Raw genomic sequence first — 12,186 nt, forward strand, 5'->3', positions numbered from 1 at the left:
GAGTACAAGGCTATATAGTCTTATTATGGATAAAGATATTCTCTCATAAAGTAAATTACTGCCGGTATGATAGTAGATCATTGGTTCATTCAACTCTCATACAGAGCTTTAGGAAAGTATTCAGACCCCTTGACTTTTTCCACATTTTGTTACGTTACAACCTTATTCTAAAGTGTATTAAATAAACAACATTCCTTATCAATCTACACTCAATACCCTATAATAACAAACAAAATGTATTTAAAAAATTAACAACTGAAATATGTACATAAGTTTTCAGACCCTTTGCTATGAGACTCGAAATTGAGCTCAGGTGCATCCTGTTTCCATTGATCATCCTTGAGATGTTTCAACAAGTTGGAGTCCACCTGTGGTAAAGGCACACCCCTGTCTATATAATGTCCCACAGTTGACAGTGCATGTCAGAGAAAAAAACAAGCCATGCGGTCAAAGGAATTGTCCATAGAGCTCCGAGACAGGATTGTGTTAAGGCACAGATCTGGGGAAGGGTGCAGCATTGAAGGTCTCCAAGAACACAGTGGCCTCCATCATTCTTAAATGGAAGAAGTTTGGAACCACCAACACTCTTCCTATAGCTGGCCGACCAAACTGAGCAATCGGGGGCTAAGAGCCCAGGTCAGGAAGGTGACCAAGAACCCAATGGTCACTCTGACAGAGTTCCTCTGTGGAGATGGGAGAATCTTCCAGAAGGACAACCATCTCTGCAGCACTCCACCAATCAGGTCTTTATGGTAGAGTGGCCAGACGGAAGCCACTCATCAGTAACAGGCACATAACAGTCTGCTTGGAGTTTGCCAAAAGGACTCTCAGACCATGAGAAACAAGATTCTCTGGTCTGATGAAACCAAGATTGAACACTTTGTCCTGAATGCCAAGCGTCACGTCGGGAGGAAACCTGGATCCATCCCCACGGTGAAGCATGGTGGTGGCAGCATCATGCTGTGGGGGATGTTTTTCAGGGGCAGGGACTGGGAGACTAGTCAGGCTCGAGGCAAAGATGAACGGAGCAAAGTACAGAGAGATCCTTAATGAAAACCTGCTCTAGAGCACTCAGGACTTCAGACTCTGGTGAAGGTTCACCTTCCAACAGGACAACAACCCTAAGCACACAGCCAAGACAACGCAGGAGTGGCTTCGGGACAAGTCTCTGAATGTCCTTGAGTGGCCCAGCCAGAGCCCGGACTTGAACCCAATCAAACATCTCTAGAGACACCTGAAAATTGTTGTGCAGCAATGCTCCCCATCCAACCTGACAGAGCTTGAGTGTATCTGCAGAGAAGAATGGGAGAAACTCTCCAAATACAGGTGTGCCAAGCTGGTAGCGTCATACCCAAGAAGACTTGAGGCTGTAATCACTGCTAATCTATGAGCATGGTAATACATATGGAAGTGTCTTAGCTAATATATGAGCATGGTAATGCATATGGAAGTCTCTGAGCTGAGTTGCTGTCGCCTTAATCACAACTCTGTTGCATGCGTTAAAGATGCATCAGGCAACCAATGGTTCAGCTCTGAGATTAACAGTATGTTTACTCAGTTCTATAAATGACTATACTCTTTAAAATTCTCAAACCATAACTACCTGCTTGATAAATGCTTAAAACTTTGTCAGATCTTGGAGCATGACAGCTCAATTTTGAACATGCCAATAGCTAGTACGGAAGTAGCTGAATAAATCGATTAATTACCCTCTGGAAAATCTTCAGGGCCAGATGGGTTTCCCCCAGAAGCATTTAAAGTATTTAAGAATAGCCTTGCCTCATTATTAACCAGAATATATTCTCACGCTTAGTGGAATCACTACCTCCGACTCTTCAGAATGCCTCACATACGTTAATAGCCCCAAAAACAAAGACCCGGAAGAGCTTTCTTCCTATATGCCCATTTCCCTACTGAAAGTTGATGAGAGAATCCTTGCCCAGGTCTTAGCTAAAAGATTGGATCCTAGCATCAAGGGTATTGAGACTAAAAAGAAGGAGCATAACATATAAATTATATGCTGATGCTGTATTACTGTTCTTGAATGACCCAAACGAGTCTGTCCCAGCTGTCCTGGAGGACTTTCATTCATTTAGTTCCTTCTCAGAGTATAATATAAACAGTGAAAGCTGTGGCCCTACCATTGGGCATATGTAGGAACCCAGAAAATCCAGTCACATCACCCTTTCAGCTCTCATACAATGGGTTTAAATATTTAGGAATACGGGTTCAATACTGTCATGATGATGTGGTTAAATCTAATCTTAATCAGATTTTGCAACAGATTAAGGATGATTTGACTAGTTGGTTGTCATTGTCACTCCCTTGGTTAGGACATATTGCTGTGATTAAAATGAATGTACTCCCCTGGGTGGTATCAATCCCTTGGTTAGGACATATTGCTGTGATTAAAATGAATCTACAGTTAAAAATTATACAACTGTTTCAAACTACGCCTGTTGTCAGAAGTAAATATGGCCCTGCATGTTTTGGGGAATGTCCCTGGTCATTCAGGGCAGGCAGAGCCCCACCGTTTTGAGCTCCACCTGTTTAGCTAAAAAGGTGTTATTTTGCATGTTATTTTGGCATTCATTCATGTCACATATCAGGGTGCAAACAATGAGTTAATAAAGCTGCATAAAGGCATGGTGTCTTTCTTAATTAAGGCTCCAAAATGCTGTGTTGCAGCCTAGCTCAGTGCTTTATGTGGTGGTGGGGCAGCTAGCGGAAAATACACAGCATAAGGGTTGGTCATCTTCTCTAGTTGCAGCCTGATTGGCTCAGTGTTCTGTCACTCATGGGGACATTACGTCACCGCAAAATCTACAGGGAGAACTAGAAAGTTCAATCCCCTTGGGTGCTGCCATAGATTTACATTATAAGTGTCCATCCAAGAAGTCTCAAGGTCATTGGCCACAGATAAAATGATGTCAAATCACGTTATATCTACCACAGCTTTGATTGGACTGATGACGTAACAGTTTTCTTCTGGGGAAAGAGAGGCGGACCAAAATGCAGCGTGGTTAGTTTTGTCCATCTTTAATAAAGATGAAAATACCACAATCTACAAAACAAGAAACCTAAAAAACCCGAAACAGTCCTATCTGGTGCCACAAACACAAAGACAGGAACAATCACCCACAAAACCCAACACAAAACAGTCCTATCTGGTGCCACAAACACAAAGACAGGAACAATCACCCACAAACCCCAACACAAAACAGGCTACCTAAATATGGTTCCCAATCAGAGACAATGACTAACACCTGCCTCTGATTGAGAACCATATCAGGCCAAACATAGAAATAGACAAACCAGACACACAACATAGAATGCCCACCCAGCTCACGTCCTGACCAACACTAAAACAAGGAAAACACACACGAACGATGGTCAGAACGTGACAGTACCCCGCCTCCCCTCAAGGTGCGGACTCCAAACGCACAACCTAAACCTATAGGGGAGGGTCTGGGTGGGCATCTGTCCGTGGTGGCGGCGCTGGGTGTGGACCCCACTCCATAATTGTCTTAGTCCACCTCCTTAGCGTCCCTTGAGTGGCGACCCTCACCGCTAACCTTGGCCTAGGAACCCTAACAACGGGCCCCACTGGACTGAGGGGCAGCTCCAGACTGAGGGGCAGCTCGGGACTGAGGGGTAGCTCGGGACTGAGAGGAAGCTCAGGCAGGTTGATGTATCTAGAAGATCCTGGCTGACTGGCGATTCCGGCAGATCCTGGTTGATTGGCAGTTCCGGCAGATCCAGGTTGACTGGCGGATCTGGAAGATCCTGGCTGACTGGCGGCTCCTGGCTGACTGGCGGCACTGGTGGCTCATGGCTGACTGGCGGCACTGGTGGCTCATGGCTGACTGGCGGCACTGGCGGCACTGGCGGCTCACGGCTGACTGGCGGCACTGGTGGCTCCTGGCTGACTGGCGGCACTGGCGGTTCCAGGCTGACTGGCTGCACTGGCGGCTCCTGGCTGACTGGCGGCTCCTGGCTAACTGGCGGCACCTGGCTGACTGGCGGCACTGGGCAGATGGGCGGCACTGGGCAGACTGGCGGCACTGGGCAGACAGGCGACTCTGATGGCGCTGGGCAGACGGGTAGCTCAGGCGGCGCTGGGCAGATGGGTAGCTCAGGTGGCGCTGGACAGACGGGACACGCACCTCAGGGCGAATGCCTTGCATACTATGCCAAACCAACAGCCTTTTCTCTATTCTGTCCAATACATCCTCAACACTCTCAGACTCAGCACTCAGCTTCGCCGACAGCTCCAATTCCATCCATGGCTCCTTACGGTAAACAGGGGGAGTTGGCTCAGGTCTGACTCCTGACTCTGCCACACTCTCCCTGTGCCTCCCCCCAAGACATTTTTGGGGCTGCCTCTCGGGCTTCCAGCCGCTCTGCCGTGCTAGCTCCTCCTGCTGCTGCTTTTGCTGCTGCTGCACCTGTTGCTTCTCCTGCTGCTGCTGTTGCTGCTGCCTCTGTTTACCACGCCGCTTGGTCCTTGGTTGGTGGGTGATTCTGTAACGGTTTTCTTCTGGGGAAAGAGAGGCGGACCAAAATGCAGCGTGGTTAGTATGTCCAACTTTAATAAAGATGAAAATACCACAATCTACAAAACAAGAAACGTGAAAAACCTAAACAGTCCTATCTGGTGCCACAAACACAAAGACAGGAACAATCACCCACAAAACCCAACACAAAACAGGCTACCTAAATATGGTTCCCAATCAGAGACAATGACTAACACCTGCCTCTGATTGAGAACCATATCAGGCCAAACATAGAAATAGACAAACCAGACACACAACATAGAATGCCCACCCAGCTCACGTCCTGACCAACACTAAAACAAGGAAAACACACACGAACGATGGTCAGAACGTGACAGTACCCCCCCTCCCCTCAAGGTGCGGACTCCGAACGCACAACCTAAACCTATAGGGGAGGGTCTGATGGTCAGAACGTGAAAGAAAGTCATACGAAGTGTATGTTGTGTAGTAAGCTGTTACTATCCCATGTGCTTTACCCTAATCATTTGGTCCCTTTCCCCCCTCAGAATTTAGCCAACTGTTCTGACTTGGTGGTGCACATGTAGCCCATAGCTTGTTTTAGAGAAATGTAATTGTTGAATATTGTAAGAGCTTTCATTGTCTGCTGATATGCCTCCATCTTGGTGTACAGGGAGAATACTCTAAGAACGGCCCATGTTCGGAATTCTGTCGCTGTACATTTCAAAAGTGCTGAACAAATGTTTATATTGACTATGTCGGTCTTAGCTCTCTCAGTAATGCCTTAATCGAAATTAAGTATTGCCTCTTATCCACCACATTTGTTTAATCAAGTCAGCCATATGAGCTATGTTTTTTTTAAAGGCAGTAAATGAGGCTGAATAAACCGTTTTGCAGCCAGATGAGGCTGATAGCCAGGTGTTGCAGTGGTAAGGATTCACTACATTTACATATATAGTAACCCCAGGTGTAAACTAGTAAATAATGTCTACTTCTCAGAAAATATTAAACTGTCAAGAGGAGTAAAACAAGGTTGTCCCCTATCAGCGTATCTATTTATTATGGCCATTAAAATCAGATCCAACAATAATATCAAGGGGAAATCCCAGACTTAAAAACAAATGTGTCATTGTACGCTTACAAATCCTATTTTCTCTTAAATCCACAATCTGGATTCCTGCACAGCCTCATAGAGGAGCTATACTGAACAAAAAATGTGAGCTGCAGATCCTCTCCTTGTCCTCGTGTCCATCCTCATGAAGTTATGCAGGACACAGGTAGCCTTCACACACCTGAATTCCCCCATGAGGCAGTCCCAAATGGCCCTGGTAACACTCGCAGCAATGCACCCAACCTTGCAGTGCCCTACGCGGCAACTGTAGGCAATCGTTTTGACGGAGTCTCCAGTTGCAAAGTATCTGTAGGGATATGGAAGATAATGTCATTATTAGACTTTATTATTATTATTTATTTATTTATTTATTTATTATTTATTATTATTATTATTATATTACATCACCAGGTCAGTGGATTACTAAAGTATAATATCCCTGATAACAAATCAGGATAACATTGGATTGATAGATGCATGTGCACACAACACATGTGCATGTGACAATAACAGGATCATATCAAGGATCAGAAATACCACTGGAAGCTTGATGATGAGTAGATCATTTGAATCAACTGTGCAGTGCTGAGGCAACAACAACAATGTGCCCCTTTGAGTCCCCAGAACCAGGACTGAGAACTGCTGCAGACAGGCTTTCACAGCTCTCTGTATCTGAGGACAGAAAACATCACAAGAAACAGACTTCATTATACTCAAATTAGACGGCACTGAATATTATGTTATTATTATCTCTGTCGTCACTTCTAGGGACAGGAACTACACAAGTACCTGCCCTTTCCAGAATAGCTCTCACTTTGACAGTTGGTGCTGCTAACCTTTCACCCATCATGGCTGTTCGCTAGCTATGTACAAATGCATTTGGAGTTTGTTTTACAGTGATCAATACATTATGATAGCTAGCTAATATGAAGTTAGCTAGCTAAGATAATTAAACATCACCAGCTATCTATACAGTGTGTCTTTTTTAAATTGAACTAGGCAAGTCAGTTAAGAACAAATTCTTATTTACTATGGTGGCCTACCAAAAGGCAAAAGGCCTCCCGCAGGGGGCTGGGATTTAAATTAAAATAAATTAAATAAAAATATAGAACAAAACACTCACCACAACAAGAGAGACAACACAACACTACATAAAGAGAGACCTAAGACAACAACAATATAGCATGGCAGTAACACATGACAACACAGCATGGCAGTAACACATGACAACACAGCATGGCAGTAACACAGACTGACAACAACATCATAGCAACACAACATGGTAGCAGCACCAAACAGGGTACAAACATTATTGGGCCCAGACAACAGCACAAAGAGCAAGAAGGTAGAGACAACAATACATCACGCAAAGCAGCCACAACTGTCAGTAAGAGTCCATGATTGTGTCTTTGAATGAAGAGATTGAGATAAAACTGTAAAGTTGGTTAGATAGCTAGCTAGCTACGTGAGTTTAAATATATTTGGCTAAGGTGTATGTGAACTTCTGACTTCAACCATAAATATATATACACATACACACGGAGTATACAAAACATTAAGAACACCTGCTCTTTCCTTGACAGACTGACCAGGTGAATCCATGATGATTTATTGATGTAATTTGTTAAAGCCACTTCAAATCAGTGTAGATGAAGGGGAGGAGACAGGTTACAGAATGATTTTTAAGCCTTCAGACATTTATTTTATCTAACTAGGCAAGCCAGTTAAGAACATTAAGAACAAAGTTAAGAACAAATTCTTATTTTCAATGACGGCCTAGGAACACTGCCTGTTCCTTTCGGTTACTAGTCCAACGCTCTAACCACTAGGCTACCCTGCTGCCCCAAAACATGTATTGTGTATATGTGTCATTCAGAGGGCAAGACAAAACGTTTAAGTGCCTTTTTTTTACCCCTTTTTCTCCCCAATGTCGTGGTATCCAATTGTTGTAGTAGCTACTATCTTGTCTCATCACTACAACTCCCGTACGGGCTCGAAGGTTGAAAGTCATGCGTCCTCCGATACACAACCCAACCAAGCCGCACTGCTTCTTAACACAGCTCCCTCCAACCTGGAGGAGGAAACACCATGCACCGAGCCCGGCCTGCCACAGGAGTCGCTGGTGCGTGATGAGACAAGGATTTCCCTGCCGGACAAACCCTCCATAACCCAGACGACGCTAGGCCAATTGTGTGTCGCCCCACGGACCTCCCGGTCGCAGCCGGTTACGACAGAGCCTGGGCGCAAACCCAGAGTATCTGGTGGCGCAGCTGGCGCTGCAGTACAGCGCCCTTAGCCACTGCACCACCCGGCAGGCCCTGGTTTAAGTGCCTTTGAACAGGGTATGGTAGTAGGTGCCTTTGAACAGGGTATGGTAGTAGGTGCCTTTGAACAGGGTCTGGTAGTAGGTGTCTTTGAACAGGGTCTGGTAGTAGGTGCCTTTGAACAGGGTCTGGTAGTAGGTGCCTTTGAACAGGGTAGTAGGTGCCTTTGAACAGGGTATGGTAGTAAGTGCCTTTGAACAGGGTATGGTAGTAGGTGCCTTTGAACAGGGTATGGTAGTAGGTGCCTTTGAACAGGGTCTGGTAGTAGGTGTCTTTGAACAGGGTCTGGTAGTAGGTGCCTTTGAACAGGGTCTGGTAGTAGGTGCCTTTGAACAGGGTAGTAGGTGCCTTTGAACAGGGTATGGTAGTAAGTGCCTTTGAACAGGGTATGGTAGTAGGTGCCTTTGAACAGGGTATGGTAGTAGGTGCCTTTGAACAGGGTAGTAGGTGCCTTTGAACAGGGTATGGTAGTAGGTGCCTTTGAACAGGGTCTGGTAGTAGGTGCCTTTGAACAGGGTATGGTAGTAGGTGCCTTTGAACAGGGTCTGGTAGTAGGTGCCTTTGAACAGGGTCTGGTAGTAGGTGCCTTTGAACAGGGTCTGGTAGTAGGTGCCTTTGAACAGGGTATGGTAGTAGGTGCCTTTGAACAGGGTCTGGTAGTAGGTGCCTTTGAACAGGGTATGGTAGTAGGTGCCTTTGAACAGGGTATGGTAGTAGGTGCCTTTGAACAGGGTCTGGTAGTAGGTGCCTTTGAACAGGGTATGGTAGTAGGTGCCTTTGAACAGGGTATGGTAGTAGGTGCCTTTGAACAGGGTCTGGTAGTAGGTGCCTTTGAACAGGGTATGGTAGTAGGTGTCTTTGAACAGGGTCTGGTAGTAGGTGCCTTTGAACAGGGTCTGGTAGTAGGTGCCTTTGAACAGGGTCTGCTAGTAGGTGCCTTTGAACAGGGTCTGGTAGTAGGTGCCTTTGAACAGGGTAGTAGGTGCCTTTGAACAGGGTATGGTAGTAGGTGCCTTTGAACAGGGTCTGGTAGTAGGTGTCTTTGAACAGGGTATGGTAGTAGGTGCCTTTGAACAGGGTATGGTAGTAGGTGCCTTTGAACAGGGTATGGTAGTAAGTGCCTTTGAACAGGGTATGGTAGTAGGTGCCTTTGAACAGGGTATGGTAGTAGGTGCCTTTGAACAGGGTAGTAGGTGCCTTTGAACAGGGTATGGTAGTAGATGCCTTTGAACAGGGTCTGGTAGTAGGTGCCTTTGAACAGGGTATGGTAGTAGGTGCCTTTGAACAGGGTCTGGTAGTAGGTGCCTTTGAACAGGGTCTGGTAGTAGGTGCCTTTGAACAGGGTCTGGTAGTAGGTGCCTTTGAACAGGGTATGGTAGTAGGTGCCTTTGAACAGGGTCTGGTAGTAGGTGCCTTTGAACAGGGCCTGGTAGTAGGTGCCTTTGAACAGGGTATGGTAGTAGGTGCCTTTGAACAGGGTATGGTAGTAGGTGCCTTTGAACAGGGTCTGGTAGTAGGTGCCTTTGAACAGGGTATGGTAGTAGGTGCCTTTGAACAGGGTCTGGTAGTAGGTGCCTTTGAACAGGGTCTGCTAGTAGGTGCCTTTGAACAGGGTCTGGTAGTAGGTGCCTTTGAACAGGGTCTGGTAGTAGGTGCCTTTGAACAGGGTCTGGTAGTAGGTGCCTTTGAACAGGGTCTGGTAGTAGGTGCCAGGCGAACCGGTTAGTGTCAAGAAATGCAATGCTGCTAGGTTTTTCACGCTCAATAATTTCCTGTGTGTATCAAGTACGGTCCACCAACCAACGTACATCCAGCCAACTGGACAACTGTGGGAAGCATTGGAGTCAACATGGGACAGCATCTCATGTTGGAATGCTTTCAACACCTTGTCGAATTCATGCCCTGACGAATTCAGGCTCTTCTGAGTGAAGGTCTGTACCACCACATGACCAGCAGATGGCAGTGTTAACCCTATTCTGTCTTGTCTAGTCCATCACAGGAAGGTGTTCCTAATGTCTGGTAAACTCAGTGTATGCTGTATCAGTATTGCTATACTGAACAAAAATAAACACAACATGCAACAATTTAAAATATTTTAAAGAGTTACAGTTCATATCAGGAAATCAGTCAAAATAAATGAATTTGGCTCTAATCTATGGATTTCTCATGACTGGGCAGGGGTGGAGCCATGGGTGGGCCTACGAGGGCATAGGGCTACCCACTTGGCAGCCAGGCCCAGCCAATCAGAATGAGTTTTTCCCCACAAAAGGGGTTTATAACAGACATTTCTGCGGTCAGCATGCCAATTGTACACTTCCTTGTGTGACAAAACAGAATATTTTAAAGTAGCCTTTTAATGTCCCCTGAACAAGGTGCACCTGTGTAATGATCATGCTGTTTAATCAGCTTCTTGATATGCCACACCTGTCAAGTGGATGAATTATCTTGGCAAAGGACAAATGCTCACTAACAGCGATAAACAAATTTGTGTTCAAAATTTGAGAGAAATAAACTTTTTGTACGAATGGAAAATGTATGGGATTTTTTAAATTTCAGCTCAAGGTAACATGAGACAAAGACTTTAAATGTGGCACATACTTACATGGCAGTTAATTAGGTACCCCGCCTTCCTGGGCTTTTCACTCACGACAGTGTCTAACACTGTGCCTGGCTCTAACCCTGGTCACAACCATAGCACCTAACCGTGACCCTGACTAACCCTGGTCACAACCATAACACCTAACCATGTCCCTGACTCTAACCCCAGTCACAACCATAACACCTAACCATGCCCCTGACTAACCCCAGTCACAACCATAACACACTAACAATGACCCTGCCTCTAACCCCAGCCTAACACATTGTGTGTGGACATCTAACCACTTTAGCCCATAGAGTACTAGCAATACAAACCGATTGTCAAAGCTAGCTAAAGCTAACCAGCTACGTTTAATATTAATTATCTAGCTAACATTAGGCTATAACTAGCAATGGAAATGACTTTTTGAGATAATATTACAACACAGATCATGCACATAACATTAGCAGGCGAGCTAACAGTACACTTTAACTTGGGGCCTTTTGTTTAGACATGTAGCCAGCTAGCTAGCTAAAGAATTAACCATAATCTCAATCCATAGAGTACTAGCAATACAAATCGAAGCTGTGTACGAATACTCATACTAACCACACTAACAATACTATTTGTGACGTAAATTGAGTATGTAGAGAATGCTTATTGGTCATAGCATACTACTGACAATAGAGCTAGTATGCCAAAAGTTCCCGGATGTCATTCTACATTTGCCAAAGTACAAATTAAACAAGCAGTGGACACTATTTCTGTGCTTTTAGGGCCCATAATGCAATTCATAAAATGGCCGTGGCTTCACAACGTTTTCAGATCTGAAGAAAATGGCAGAAAATATGCAGGCGAAATCAGACTTGATACAATGGAACTTCGGAGCCAGACACCTGCCAAAGGATTTATAGCTGGAGTCTCGTTGGATCACATTGTAGACCTTACTGTGAAATGCTTACTTTACTAACCCATAACCAACAATGCAGTTCAATAAATAGAGTTAAGAAAATACTTACTAAATATATGCCATTTAGCAGACGCTTTTATCCAAAGCGACTTACAGTCATGTGTGCATACATTCTACGTATGGGTGGTCCCGGGAAATAAAGTGAAGTGGAAAAAAATGTTTTTAAAGAAAGAAAAAGTAACACAACAAAATCACATAACAATAACGAGGCTATATGCAGGGGTGCCAGTACGAAGTCAATGTGCGGGGATACAGGTTAGTCGAGGTCATTTGTAAAGTGACTATGCATAGATAATAAACAGCTTGTAACAGCAGTGTAAAAATAAAGGGTGGGGTGGGGTCGATGTAAATAGTCCGGTGGCCATTTGATCAATTGTTCAGCAAACGTATGGCTTGGGGGTAGAATCTGTTAAGGAGCCAATTTGGTCCTAGCTCGCATCCGCTACAAGACCATGGTGCTTGCCTACGGAGCTGTGATGGGAACGGCACCTCAGTACCTCCAGGCTCTGATCAGGCCCTACACCCAAACAAGGGCACTGCGTTCATCCACCTCTGGCCTGCTCGCCTCCCTACCACTGAGGAAGTACAGCTCCCGCTCTGCCCAGTCAAAACTGTTCGCTGCCCTGGCCCCCCCAATGGTGGAACAAACTCCCTCACGACGCCAGGACAGCGGAGTCAATCACCACCTT

Source organism: Oncorhynchus gorbuscha, linkage group LG18 (assembly GCF_021184085.1).
Source record: "Oncorhynchus gorbuscha isolate QuinsamMale2020 ecotype Even-year linkage group LG18, OgorEven_v1.0, whole genome shotgun sequence".
NCBI lineage: Eukaryota > Metazoa > Chordata > Actinopteri > Salmoniformes > Salmonidae > Oncorhynchus > Oncorhynchus gorbuscha.